Source organism: Humulus lupulus, chromosome 8, assembly GCF_963169125.1.
Source record: "Humulus lupulus chromosome 8, drHumLupu1.1, whole genome shotgun sequence".
Classification (NCBI taxonomy): domain Eukaryota; kingdom Viridiplantae; phylum Streptophyta; class Magnoliopsida; order Rosales; family Cannabaceae; genus Humulus; species Humulus lupulus.
Genome location: NC_084800.1, coordinates 19,516,393 through 19,531,727, shown reverse-complemented (window position 1 = coordinate 19,531,727; position 15,335 = coordinate 19,516,393).

Below are 15,335 nucleotides of genomic sequence, written 5' to 3'. Positions count from 1 at the left end.
TCCACATACAAAATTATTTATTGTCTTGTATTAAAAAAATATGATCAAGGAAACTTATGTTAGTTTATTTTCTTTGTGTATTAGTTTTTTGTGCGACCTACATTAGCTCCAACTTCAAAGGAGAAGGCAGAACTTTTTTATGAAAGTCTTGGTTGCTACGAGGACAATGAAGATGACGTAATTGATCAGATTTCTTCATTTTTAGTGGGTGATGTCATTTTACGTGATCCACAGTGTTCTGCGCCATATGTGGAGCCTCCATCTTCGAATGTGGAGCCTCCATCTTCGGGTTTGGAGCCTCCATCTTTGGGTGTGGAGCCTCCATCTTCGAATATGGAGCCTTCCCAATTCACTCAAATTCGTCAAATATCATACTTGCATCCATCTTCACTGCCTCCCTCTTCTTATGATGCTCGTAGTGAGTTATTGGAATCAGTGAAGCGTTTGATAGCCAACCAAGAAAAGTTGCACAATGCAAGATATGAGGAGATTGAACGTGTAAATAAAGAAAGACACGACGCAATAATGACAACCATCACCGACCATGCTTACTTGAATAGAGTGAGGCATGAGACACTATTAGAAAGATTTGATGTTTTGATTGACATCTTTCGACCTATAGCTGCACAACTTTCAGGAGCTGGAGGAGAAAAGACTACAAAAGATAACCAACAAGTAAATTTTATTTGCAATAACTTTAATATAGCTATTTTTATTGTCATCTATATTTTTATTTATAATAATATGTGATGGACCCAAAACGGGTATGTTTAAAAATTTATACTCGTAAGCGCACGAATCGTATTTATAGAATAGTTTTCGTGTAAGCACGAGGTCGAACCCAAAGGAGTTGTCTAAAATCAAAAAGAAAACTATTGTAAATCAAAATTAATAAATTCTAACCTAGTTCCAAAGATTGATGAGTTTTAATATTATGAACATAAACTAAAAGATTGTAAAATAAAGCTATTTAAGAGAATAAAAATAAAGCAATAATGAGTTGACAATAAGTGTTAAAAGAAAAGATTATTAAGATACTAGAATCCACAAAATGTAAGTTTAATAATATTTATTAGTATATTGATTCCCAAGTTTTAGTGATAGTTAAAATAATTTAAACTATCATTTTCCAAAAAGATTTATAATTTTAAGCACAAATTTCTTATAAAAAGATAGGATTTTTCTTCACTTTTCAAAATTATAATTTCAAAGCATTTAGTGTAAATCAATCTAATGAAATAACAAATAAATCAATGAACATTATTTATAAGGCAAAACATAATATTTTTGTTCTAAGCATGGATGTGTACAATTTAATGACACATCTTACACAAAGAATATTATGTTTATGCACTAATGAAGAACAAAGTGTAAATATGTTCTAACAATCTAAAATACAAGATATTTAAGATGAAAGAAATATATGTAGAAGAAAAATCCATAAACTTTGTTGTATTACAAGGGAAATCAACATACAACATAAATATTACCTAGTTACAAGTTGCTTCATCATGATCTTAATAATCTTATGGAAAAGATTAGAAGCACATAACTAGAGTAGAAATTACAAAATAAATGACATACATACTTGCAAAATGCTCTTGAAAAACCCAAATGGAAGAGAGAATGGTAGAGAGAAAATGAGAGAAAAAGATGGTAACCAAAACATTAAGCACCCTAAAAATGGTCTTCAAAACCCTTATTTATAGCCAAAATGAGATTATTAAAATAATCAATTTAAATTAAGTAAATTGATTAAATTAATAATAATATGGTAAATAGGGGTAAATTATAGGAGTGATGATGATTTTGGGGTAAAAAGTGTGTAGAAAAATGGGTAAAAAGTGGCATTTTAGACATAGGGGACATTGTACAACTTGATGGGCTCAAGAGGGGGCTGGGTCAGGCTGGGCGTGGAGCTGCTGGCAGATGGGGCAGGTGGTTCATGGGCTGGTGCCAGGCGTGGCTGCTTCAATTGGATGAGCTTCATTGATGCTTGGCTTCATGCGGCTGGAACATTGAAGGCAGAGGGAGGCTTTGGTGACTTTCGGTTGGGGCTGGCTGAGAAGAGTGCATGGGCCTAATGGGCATGGAGCTGCTGAAGGCAGCTGAGTTGGGCCAGGCGTGGGCCTGGTTTGCTGAAGGTGGAAATGGGCCTGGCACTTGGGCTGGGCTGACTTGGGTCTTTGCTCAAAAACACCAACTTTTCTCACTTTTCTTTCAACTCTAACATTTTTTTTCTCTTTTCAAGAGCAATAAAAATGCAACAATTTATCTACAAAATAAGTAAACATTAAATTAGAATCAAATATTTTCAATTGTAAAACAACTCATATTAAGTCCATGAAAATATTAATTAAAATTTAATTTACTTTGGCAATTAAGTTCAATAAAATCACATTTCTTTTTTTTTTAACTTATAATCTAACAACACAAATTTCAAATAATTAAACTACAACATATTATAATAAAATATATATAAAAACATATAAAAATCTAGAAAACTACAATAAGACTAATAAATTAAAAATTACATAAAAACTTTAATAAGTTAATTAAAAACTCAAGAACTAAGCAACAATTAGCATATAAAATATGGTAAAATAACTCTATTTTGTAGAGTTATCAATATGCCTTGTAACTTCATGGTTGTAGGATTCACCATCTTATGCACACTTTTTTGGAGATGGATTTGTAACACCTATAGGAGAAAGGAACATGGAGGGTGGCCAAGCCTCCACACCTGTAGGAGAGAAGATTGTTGAGAATACAACATCTGGTTTTCCTACACAACCTGCAGAAAACGAAGTCGCCACACAGTCTCATATGTCTGCAAATTCCTATGAGACATCGCCATCAATTATTTATGAAGGAATTACTAATGAAGAGCCTGGTGACGAGGTAGAACAAATTGTTCGAGATGGTCGACCGTTGAGGTTAAGAAAACGGGCCCCAAGCTTGAAATCACCATTCACACCGTGGCCGAGGAAACGTCGATACTCTAAGTTAGAACCTCCTATTTTCGACCCTTTTAGGCAACCTATTGAAGATGATGTGCAAGCATTCTTTAGGTGGTACAATGGCGATACAGGTGGTACAAGTTATATTCGTTGTGGCCAGATGTCACATGACAGAAGTTTTTTTGAGATATTGTTGGCAAAGCAACGATATATTGATAGTGAGGTAAGCTTTATCATTCAAATATATCATAATAATTATATAATACTAATTATATTCCCATCATAATTAATAATTAATAAATGTTTTTTTGGCAACATGTTGATGAAATTACCTATTTATTTAGAAAAAGAATGGATAAATTTCATAATATCTTTCCAAAAGATATATGCATATTGACTGATGAGTTTGGACAACATGTGCATGCACTATACCACACGTCTCGACAGGAAAATAGTAATGTATGTAAAAAAACTCCAGAGCTAATGTTGTTTGTTGATGGAATCAGACCAGTTAGGGCAAGAGTTTGGTCGGACGTCAATTACTTCTATGTGCCTTGGAATGACGGTGAACAACACTGGATGTTAGTGGTAATTGACATCCGTAACTGGACGATATGGATTTATGACTCGATTCCAAGTCACTGGATCTCTATAGAGGCCATGAAAAAATCTGTGCACCCACTTGCAGAATATTTTCCTTTTTTACTTTAAGACAGTGGCCATTTTGAAAACTTACGTCATTAGTGCAATCGTCACATGAATATAAAAGTAGCCCTTGCAGATACTGTTCCTCTTAACAAGAGAACGTAAGTTTTATTTTATATATTCTTTTTTAAATCCAAACTTGTAAAGATAATATTAACGTAGTTAAATTTATCTTTATAGCGAAGATTGTGGTATATTCATGCTTAAGACAATGGAAATGCACATTGCCGATAAGTGCGACAAGTCAGCTACATTGGTGTTCAACGACAACAACATAGATACATTCAGAAAGGCATATGCAGTTCAATTATATGTGGGTAGTGCAGATCCTTAGCTAGCTAGATAAACATAGTTTCTAATTTTTGTATACTTTTTGTGGGAAAAATGACTTTAAAAGACCTTAATATAGTATATACGACCATCATGGTCTTTTGGGTTCTGAATTTGCACTATGTGACCCAAAAAGACCTTGAATTTGCACTAAGAGACCATCATGGTCTTTTGGAGTTCATAAGACCTTGAATTTGCACTATGCGACCATAAAAAACCTTGAATTTGCACTAAGCGACCATCATGGTCTTTTGAAGTTCAAAAGACATTGAATTTGCACTATGCGACCATAAAAGACCTTAAATTTGCACTAAGTGACCATCATGGTCTCTTGGAGTTCAGAAGACCTTGAATTTGCACTAAGAGACCACAAAAGACATTGAATTTGCACTAAGCGACCATCATGGTCTTTTGGGGTTCTTCCACCAATTTTTAAAGAAGACCTTGAATTTGCACTAATTAAATGAAATTCATAGATAAAATCACTTATAACATAGTAATTAAATGGTCTTATACTTTTATATTGTAATTCAATGATGTAATTAGATGATTACAAACAATTATATAATATACTTTAATGGTGAAATCACTTATATAATATAATTATATACTTTTTGTGAGAAAAGTGACTTTAAAAGACCTTAATATAGTATATGCGACCATCATGGTCTTTTGGGTTCTGAATTTGCACTATGCGACCCTAAAAGACCTTGAATTTGTACTAAGTGACCATCATGATCTTTTGGAGTTCATAAGACCTTGAATTTGCACTATGCGACCACAAAAGACATTGAATTTGCACTAAGCGACCATCATGGTCTTTTGGGGTTCTTCCACCAATTTTAAAGAAGACCTTGAATTTGCACTTAGCAATCATAAAAGATCTTAAATTTACACTATGCGACCATAAAAGACCTTGAATTTGCACTAAGCGACCATCATGGTCTTTTGGAGTTCAAAAGACATTGAATTTGCACTATGCGACCACAAAAGACATTGAATTTGCACTAAGCGACCATCATGGTCTTTTGGGGTTCTTCCACCAATTTTAAAGAAGACCTTGAATTTCCATCGAGCAACCATAAAATACCTTAAATTTGCATTATGCGACCATAAAAGACCTTGAATTTGCACTATGCGACCATCATGGTCTTTTGGAGTTCAAAAGACATTTAATTTGCACTATACGACCATAAAAGACCTTGAATTTGCACTAAGCGATCATCATGGTCTTTTGGAGTTCAAAAGACATTGAATTTGCACTATGCGACCATAAAAGACCTTGAATTTTCACTAAGCGACCATTATGGTCTTTTGGAGTTCAGAAGACCTTGAATTTGCACTAAGCGACCACAAAATACATTGAATTTGCACTAAGCGACCATCATGATCTTTTGGGGTTTTTCCACCATTTTAAAGAAGACCTTGAATTTGCACTAATTAAATGAAATTCATAGATAAAATCACTTATAACATAGTAATTAAATGGTCTTATACTTTTATATTGTAATTCAATGATGTAATTAAATAGTTACAAAGACTTATATAATGTACTTTAATGTTGAAAGCACTTATATAATCTAATTATATATTGTAATTAAATGATTGACTCACTTACATAATGTAATTAGATGATTACAAACAATTATATAATATGGTCGCACAGGATCGCACATGGTCACATAATCTAATTATATATTGACACACTTAGATAATGTAATTAAATTGTTAATCAAACTTATATAATGTATATAAATGATGTCATCACTTATATATTGTAATTAATTATCAAAAAATTAATTAATCAACTATGGTCGCATAGGGTTGTACATGGTCACATAGACCAATATTAGGATATACTCTTAAATACACCATGGTCGCACATGGTCGCACAGGTCGTATAAACCAATATTATGATACACTTTGAAATACACTAAGGTCGCACTGTAGAGTCCAAGAACTTTACTTAGCTAAGATAGATAGTAGTATGATAGTATTTATAGCATTATCTTTGTTACTTTGGATTTTTGGTTCAGACCGGGAATTATTTGGACACTCATAGTAGTACTTATAGATTTTCTAAGTTTAATCTATAGTTTAAGAATGTTAAGTTAACCTAAGGTTTGATTAATGTGACTGATATTAAGGATTTTATTTACTATATTATAAGGTTTAGACATCAACCAATAGGATTTTAAGCACATGTTATGAATGGTGATTAAGGATTAAAGATTTTTGAGGATTAAATATAATAAGGAGTAAAGTTTGAATGTTATAGGGTCAGTCAGCAGCTTTGAGTACGTTGAGGGCTTAGTCAAGGCTGTTTACTCCATTCAAACTTGGCTAAAAATGTGTAATTTCGTGTTTAAATATTCAGCGTGTGCCGATATATCGCAGCTATAGGGGGCGATATGTCGCAGCACGTAGATACGGAAAACACGAAACGATGCACGGTCGCCTCGGGCATACTGGCCCAGGCGATATATCGCCTACAGGGGGCGATATATCGCCTCCACCAGCATGTTTTCAAATACTTTTGAATTCATTTCCTTTCAGCCATTCAAACTCCTTCAACAGTCCAGCATCTTCTGAACGAGTCTTCAGCCTCTGCTGAACGATTATTCAAATGATTTTCACTTAAAAAGCCATTATTTTTATTCAAGTAAAATCAAGATATTTTCATTCCCAAACTCTATAAATAGGACCTAGTACCCAGCCATTATTCACCATTTGCTCTAAGTTCAGAAGCTGCTAGTGTTAAGTGAGTGTGAGAGTGTAAACATCTGGTTTGGGGAAAAACTATAAGCTTAAACATCATAAGCTTATCAAACACTTTGGGAAGTGAGTTCTATAGTATTTCGGTGGAGGTTAGAGTGATCTTGCAATCTTTAAGGTAAACCCAAAACTCTAGTTCCTTTCTGTATTTTATGTTATTTCCTTTCTCAAAACCTTCTACTCAGTCCCCTAACCTTATTCTTATTTTGGTTAGGGAATCCAAGTTCTTAAGCATATAAGTCGGTAAGTATGTTTTTATGGTTTAGTCTTTTCATCTCTTTCATTTCATCTCCTTCCTTTAGACTCACTCTTTCTTATGGTTTTAGGAGTGTTCCAAAAGTCCCAACTCAGTCCATAATCCCGGTAACTTTGGTAAGGAAATAGGCTAGAATCAACATGTTATGTGATTATGTTATCTATATGTTTTATGTTATTAAAAGTGTTATGATATATGTGTATGTTTGTAGGCTTGGGCATATGACCCATATGACTAACAAGACCCCAAATGGGTTATGGGCATATGACCTACTTAGCTAGTAGGACCCCACTAATCCCATGGGCATATGCTTGTTTAGTCTATGGGACCCCAAGTAATAATGGCCATTATAATAAGTGTATGTTATATGTATTATGTTAAGTCTTTATGTTTTCTTATGAAATTATGTATGTGACTTTGTGTTAGATTTTCTTTACTGGGCATTAGGCTCACTCCTTTCTGTTTATGTGCAGGAAAATAAGTTTAGAGGCGGAAAGATTCGTGACGCTTGGAGAATGTGTATCGATGATGAATGGAGTCAAGGGGCCGAGCGTTATTCGATTCGAGGATATAGTCTCCTTTTATGTTTTTTTGGTTTTTATGTGTATTGTCCGCATTATTATGTAATGTCTTTTATTTTAAATCTTGTTTTGTTTTAAAGACAATGGGATCCCAAAATCCTTCTTAGTATTCTGTTTATTTGTAAATAACTCTTATTTTCAAGTTACTCAATAAATTATGGTATTTTCGTAAAAATGTAAGTTTTATGTATAGTTTCGATAATGGTTCAATTAGTCTAGATTAGTGGGTCATTACACGCACAAGGTCGCACAAGCTTTCTCAAGATCCACATTAAGCACTTTAATTAGCATAAATTCGATAGATAGATCTGAATCAAGTTTGCATAGATCAAATACAAGAAACATTAAATATAGCATTTAGAGAACTAAATAATAATAAATCACCCATGAGTTGTGCTTCTAACATCTGATGGCACTTGTCGACTAGGACATTTTTTTGAATTATGTCTTGATTGTCCACATGCTCCACAATTATATTTTTTCTTAAGGACTTCACCTTGGGAAGGTATGCGATTGATTTTTGGTCTTCCTTTAGTCTTGTCTTCAGGAGGTTCTATCACTTGTACTGCAATAACATCTTCAGGAATGTCGGTCTATTGTGAGTTTGGAGGAACAGGATAAATAGTTTCAACATATGCTAATAACCAATATTCTGACGTGTAGTATTTTGAACACATAGAATATATGAGTTCCCCAGTATTTTGGGGTTGTGCCTTTCCTGATGCGGCTATTGCATGGATACATGGAAGGTTCTCAATATCGAAAAATTTGCACGTGCAACTCTTTGACCTTAAATTTACTATTGAATCGAGTTCTCCACACATCACATTGTACTCATTCTCGTTTAACTGGAGAGTTATCAATGAACCAACTTCATCCCATCTTTTACGTAATATTTCTTCCCTCCTCGGTGTCAATGGAGTTGTCACTGCATATGTAATGCCCTACTACCTTAGAGTCGTTACTAGGTGAGTTTAAAATGTGCAATTAACCCGCTCAGCGAGGTTTTGAAAACAAAAGTGTGATTAAACAAAAAGATAGGGCTGTAATCTTTAAAAGTACTCCATTTCATTAAAAGTTCCAAGGGTTTAACATTTGGGATCCCAAAACGAGGTTTGTAAAATATTTACAACTTTAAATAGATTTACAGTTGACTAATTATCAAAAACAGAGTTTAATACAGCCATTTCTCAAAATGCCTCCAATCAAAGCAGTCGGGTAGGCCAAACATGTACGCGCCGCCCCCACGCTCTCCGTACTCATGGCTAGTTGACTTTCTCTTTGCCCTTACCTACCACACAGAGCACCCGTGAGCCGAAGCCCAGCAAGAAAACTCAAACAGCACATAACACATGCATATCACACAATCACTATAGCAAATAACTCACAGTTAATCAGACAGTCCACAAGATTAAACACATATACGACCATGTCGTCCCAGAAGCGTTACCAAAGCCTGGGTTCTCGGTCCATACCGTAAGGATATCCCATGTATCCTTTGCCGTTCCCGGCCCCTTTGCCGTTCACTCTGCTATTACCACATTTAGCATTCTCAAATAACAATCAAATATATAATCATTCATTTAAAGCTACATCCTAGCAATGATACAATCTAGGGCCGCGCCCTGCAACAATACTATGGGCCCAAGCCCTGCTCTACGGGTGCTACAGTTTTTTTACCTGTATCCCGAGATTTCCGATGCACCAACGTCACAAGCATGGTCCTCTAACTCGAGCCTCTCCAAAATCCTATTCACAACACATATAAAATACTTTTAATACTAACCAATCCCAAAACCACTTCCCGAGACCAATCCCGCACTCTCGGGACCTCTAATTCTCTAAAACAATGTATTGGAATCATCCCCCGAGCCCCCGGGCAAAAGCCCTAAAAGTGCAATATTTGGCTGCCAAAAATAGCCTAGGGCCGCAGCACTCCCATCAAGGGCCGCGGCGCCCAGAAGCTTTCCCCTAATCCTGATGCATGCTTGCGCCGCGGCACCAAAGAACAGGGCCGCGGCGCCCCTACGCGAGCCCAGATTTCTGGGTTTTCCTCCTGCATTTTCCCGAGCCAAAACAACTCCAATTCAACCCAAACAAGCACCTAAGCCCCAAAATCAATTTAAAACCCCAAATGAACCCTTTAACAACCTATAAACATAAAAAACAAACTCAATTACACAATCACACTCAAAATCCATTCTTGAGTTTCAAATTCCTGAAACTTAAACCATGGCTTCCAAGTCCTAAACGAGAGCTTGAAAACTATAAATCATGCCTCTAAAATCTTAAACCACATCAGATACGAAAATTAAACATGCTAAGGATTCTTACCTCAATCAAAACTCAGCTTGAACTCCTCTCAATTCCAGCTTCCAACCTCTTTCCTCTTGATTATCCTAATTGAATTTCCAAGTAAAACCATCCATATTTCCTTTAGGTTTCCACACTCAATCTCTGAAAATTCAGACTTAAATTTAACAAAAGCATAGCACAATTCTTACCTTTGAACAATCCTAGCTTAAATATGGTTTTAGTTGCCTCAAACTCCTTTGAATTTCCTCCTAGGTTTCAAGTTCCAGCCCTCCTTCTTGCTTCCCTTTCTTTCTAGCTTTTTCTTCCAATTTTCAGCATAAACCAATATGTGACCAAGTGTTATACGTGAACCATCTTTCCCTTCAGCTCAAACTTATCTATCCTTAGCCAATAGTCCATTTTACCCTCTCTCAAAATCCTTTCCTAACTAAACCTCAAGACACCTTTGTCCTTTCACCTATATTACAATTCTACCATTTTCCCATCTAAACTTGTTACTCACAGCAGTTACTAATGGTTACTCAGGTTACTCAATCACCAATAACCATTAACCACAAATTCTCAACTCAACTCACGAAATTCTCCAAAGTACCCCTAGGCTCCTCCCGAGCCGGGTATGAAATCCCGTTGTGACTTTTGAGTTAACTAGCTCTCTAGGACCGTCTCGGCACGTGCATCACATTAATAACACTACACTCACGTGGTACAAATCACATAATACCATTAACACATTTATGCCCTCAGCAGGCTAAAATTACCAATTTACCCCTATCATACAAACGAGGTCCACATGCATATTTATACCACCTAAACATGCATTCTAATCACATATTCATTCAAATTCATATATTATCATGTTAATTCACTTATTGCCCTCCAGGCATGCTAATCAAGGTCCTAAACCTTATTAGCAACTTGGGGTGTTACAACATATGCTTCTCGTCGACGTTCAAGGAACCATTGTCCCATCGTGCTTATGATAAAATCGGTCATAGAAATAATAGGGTACTCTCTTGCCTTTCGCATCAAATTTTTCACTGACTCAACTATGTTAGTGGTCATGAATTCATATCGATTACCACCAAAATGTGCTCTAGACCACTTTCTGAACTTGACATCATTCTCAAGATACTTAGCGACACGTGGATATATTTTGCGAAGTTGGTCGAAGTTTTTATTAAACTCTTCGATACGGTACGCTATTGCAGCTTTCTTATATAATTTAGTCCCTGCAGCACTTTTGAAACGGTGTTTTATATTCTGTTTTACATGCCAATAACATGTCCCATGAGAAGCCATAACATAAACATGACGAACTGCATGTTTGATACTTTGATGTCTATCAGAAATAAAACATAAGTCTGAGCTATCAGGTATCAACTCCTTCAACTTCTCTAAGAACCATGTCCATGAAGTGTTATTCTCACTGTCAACCAAACCCCATGCAATGGGGTAAGTATGATATTCACTATCTTGTGTAGTTGTTACTAATAACACACCCTTATGCTTAGTTTTGATCCAAGCAGCATCAATACCAATTACTTTCCTCATGTAAGTGAACCCTCTTATGGCCACACCTAAAGCCATAGAAAAGTACTTGAACTTATTTTCTGAATCAAGTTCAATGTGAGTAACTGTACCTGGATTTGCCCGCTTCAACATGTGACAATACGAAGGGAGCAAGGCAAAATTTTCTTTGGCCGTTCCTCTAATCAAATTTTGAGCCCACTGTTTTCCTTTCCAAGCTTTCCAATAACTGACTTGAACTTTCATTTCCTCACGCATGAATCCTGCGAGGCTTCTTGGGTTGAGTGGGTCTTTACTATTCTTAAAGTGTCCCTGTACACGAGAACCAATAACACGACTGGATGCTTGTCTATGATTGGCATTTCGGTTCATTAATGAGCAACTGTGAAGACTATAGTATTGTCGAATGACCAAGAAATGTGAATCTTTCATCTTTATAGCACTGACTCTCCATGAGCAATTTTCACTAATACAACGAACCTCCTTTACAGACTTGGTTGATTTGGTTGTTCGCATTTCAAATCTCCCATTAATGGCGATGATGCTAAGATAATAACTCAAATCATCCTTACTCTCAAAGTGTTGACCCACTTTTAAATCAGATCCATCATGTCTGCCACTATTTTGAGTTGCTTCTCTATTGAATTGTGCAAAATTTCCCATAAACGTATCAAAATGTTGATAAGGGATAATCTGACCTCCCCCGACTATATTGTCATTCCCAATTACATCATTATTTTCTTGAACTACTTTATCACATTCCTCGAGTACATTGTTACCTCCCTCATGTACTATATCATCTGGTGTGGGATTGGAACCAATGATGTCTTCACCACTCTGCGCTATATCTTCACTCGGGACATAGCTTGGATCATTTGGAAATTGATCTATTACATGACACCCAAAATAGTTATCATAAAAGCTTCCATTATCAAAAACATCATCATCACAACCAAATTCAACATCATCACCAGTGAATCCATCACCATCACCATCATTGACAAGCTTCATCTTTCCTTTATCATTATTCTTTTTGACGCACACATACAAAAGAATCACTTCTTTAGCTTTGTACAACTCCTTCAACAGATCCTCTACATCAGAATCACCACAAATCTTACTTGGTGCCATCTTGTTGAATGTTTCACTAGCCACCTTATGAGTTATTTCAATTTCATATAAATTTCGATCAACACCTACTTTTTCATAGACTTTATTCACTAGTTGATGAAACTTGATACTCCGGTCAACCACAAATCCCTTGTTGCAACCAGTACCAAACCATTCCCAAATACGATTACTTGTAATCTTCCACTCACCATTATAGTCCATGCATATAAAGATGTGATCCATACCTGTCATAAAGTTAAATATTCAAATTAACAAGTGTAAAATAAGAATACCACATGTGTGAATCTGAAAATTACACTAAGGTCGCATATGGTCGTTTAGTATAGTTTTTCGATTACACTGAGCGACCATGTGCGACCTACATGGTCGCATAGTATAGTTTTCCATTTACACTAAGCGACCATGTGCGACCAAAGGGTTGCCTTTGGTCGCATATGGTCGCATATTACAGGTCGTCTTCAACCTCGAACTGAGGTTATTTTCACACCAGATTTTTATTTTTTTCTTAGAAAAACCTAAATTTATGCTTCATATTGTTATATAATTGTAAATAACAAATACTCAATTGTTAAACGTGAGATTATAGTCAATTACTAACCTTTAAAATTCTTGGATGGAATTTTCACTTCTTCTTTCTTTAATGGTTTCTTGATTTTCTTAAGTCAAAGGTGAATATGAATATCATTGAAGAAGAAAGACTTGAGTATTGTAATGGAGATGAAGAGAAGAACTCAATAAAGATGAAGAAAACTTTAGAAAATGTGGAGAGGAAGACCTTCAAGAGAGGTCACGGTTTTTTTCCCTAGAGTTTTACTCCCTGTTTTTTTTTTCTTTAAATGATAAAGAAAAATTAATTTAATGTTAATTATATTTATTAAATTAATTATTAAGTTAAGTTTAAAAGGTGGTCATTTTGCTAATAAAAATATTTGAAAAATCATTTTGCTAATAAAAATTTTCATTAGGGTCATTTTGCCAATGCACTCTTGCCTCAGCCTACTTTTTACGCCCCTCATTGTAAATTTAAGGACTCATATTTATTGAGTTGCATTATATTAAAGATGTACCTAGTACCTACCACATTGAATTTTTTGTTCTTTTTTGGTATTATTTTAATAATGTTTTCTTATTAAAAGTTAGCACATGGTCAGACCTATTTGATCTGATTTGAAATTTTATTTAGCATTTTTTTATTAAAATAATAGAACGCCTAAGCCATTTGCCTTTGCCCATTTAGTAAATTAAATAGAAAAAAGCACTAAAAATGTTTTGAACAATGGCCCCTCATTTCTTAAAAGATGATTTCTTTGCCGGAGGCTTTTTCCTGACTTGCAAAAAAATGGAACTGTGATGATTATTCACTCACAGGTTAATAAAAAAAATTCCAGGTCATCCTTCGTTCGAAACTGATGAAATTCACCTACCAAAATAAAATGAAATGAAATACATTGCAAACTCAAAAGACTCATCTCTCCATGCACCAACTATCAGTGGTTCGTTCAAAGCCAGTAGCAGCGGAAAGTTGTCGCAAGCAAAGCTATTGCGAAGGACGTCTTCGCTGTCACCTGCACTTTGTTCATAGTCGTTGCCAGATCTGTAGATGGGATGTGTTGATGTAGAAATTACATTAGAACGATATTACCGTATGAATTCTTTGGGTTGAGTCGCAAACACTGCTGCTTTCTTTAAGACGTTTCACAGTGTCCTCAGGATAATACAACTCAGTACTCTGTATCGGTATCCCTTTGCACAGAAGGAGTCCATTCACATACACCCTTTTGTTGCTCAAAAAATTCGAGAGGAAGGAAAATAAAATTTTTGTTTGATAAAAGCATGTTTCTTCTGTTACTTTCATCAATCAATGTTAAAATGTGCTACACATCTCTAGAATATTTGTATCTTAGAATATTCTAGTGAAAACTTTAGAAATCTAGTAAAATAAATAAACTAGAAAAGCCTAGAATATTTAGAAAACTAGAAGTAACCAATCAAAAAGAATGTAGAAGAATGTAAATCAATTAGAAAAGTCTAGAAAAGTTGTAAATCATATAGAACTAGAATAATCTAGATAAAATTAAATGTAGGGGTAAGCAACTATAAATACCCCATCAAGTTTCCAAATGTAACTAAGCTTGAGTAGCAAAATCAAGTCTTTTACTACTAACTTACTACCTTGTCTCCTCTTTTCCTACACACATAAAAATTAAAACATAACTCTTCCTTGTCCCACCAATCATCCAACTTATCAACTTATCAACATCATCATACTATACTACCTAATATCCATCCTATACAACCTCCATACATAATAATTTAAATAATTCATATACAAATAACAATTATCTTACTCAATCTTATTTAACATTCCATCAGTCAAATTTTCAAATTAAAAAGTTAAGAATGTTAGAATATTTATTTTTATGGTATGTAAAATCAATTTGTTAAAAACTAATTGATTTAATATATCAAAGTCAATATTTTAGTTATTGACAAAATATTCTAATTAATGGTCAATATTATTTGTTACCCGATTTTGCATATCGCAACTAATTGAGAGAATATCTTAATCTGTGACAGAGACTCTCATAGTAAGTCTCACTCTATAAATATAGAGTACTGGTCCCCAAGCTCATTGCTCATTCTAACTTTCAGTAACTCTTTTCTTTTGTAGATCTAAAACTAGATCGAGATTATCAATTGCAATGACTGGAGTTATACAATATTCGATCATCTCTTTGTATATGTTCAATCTAT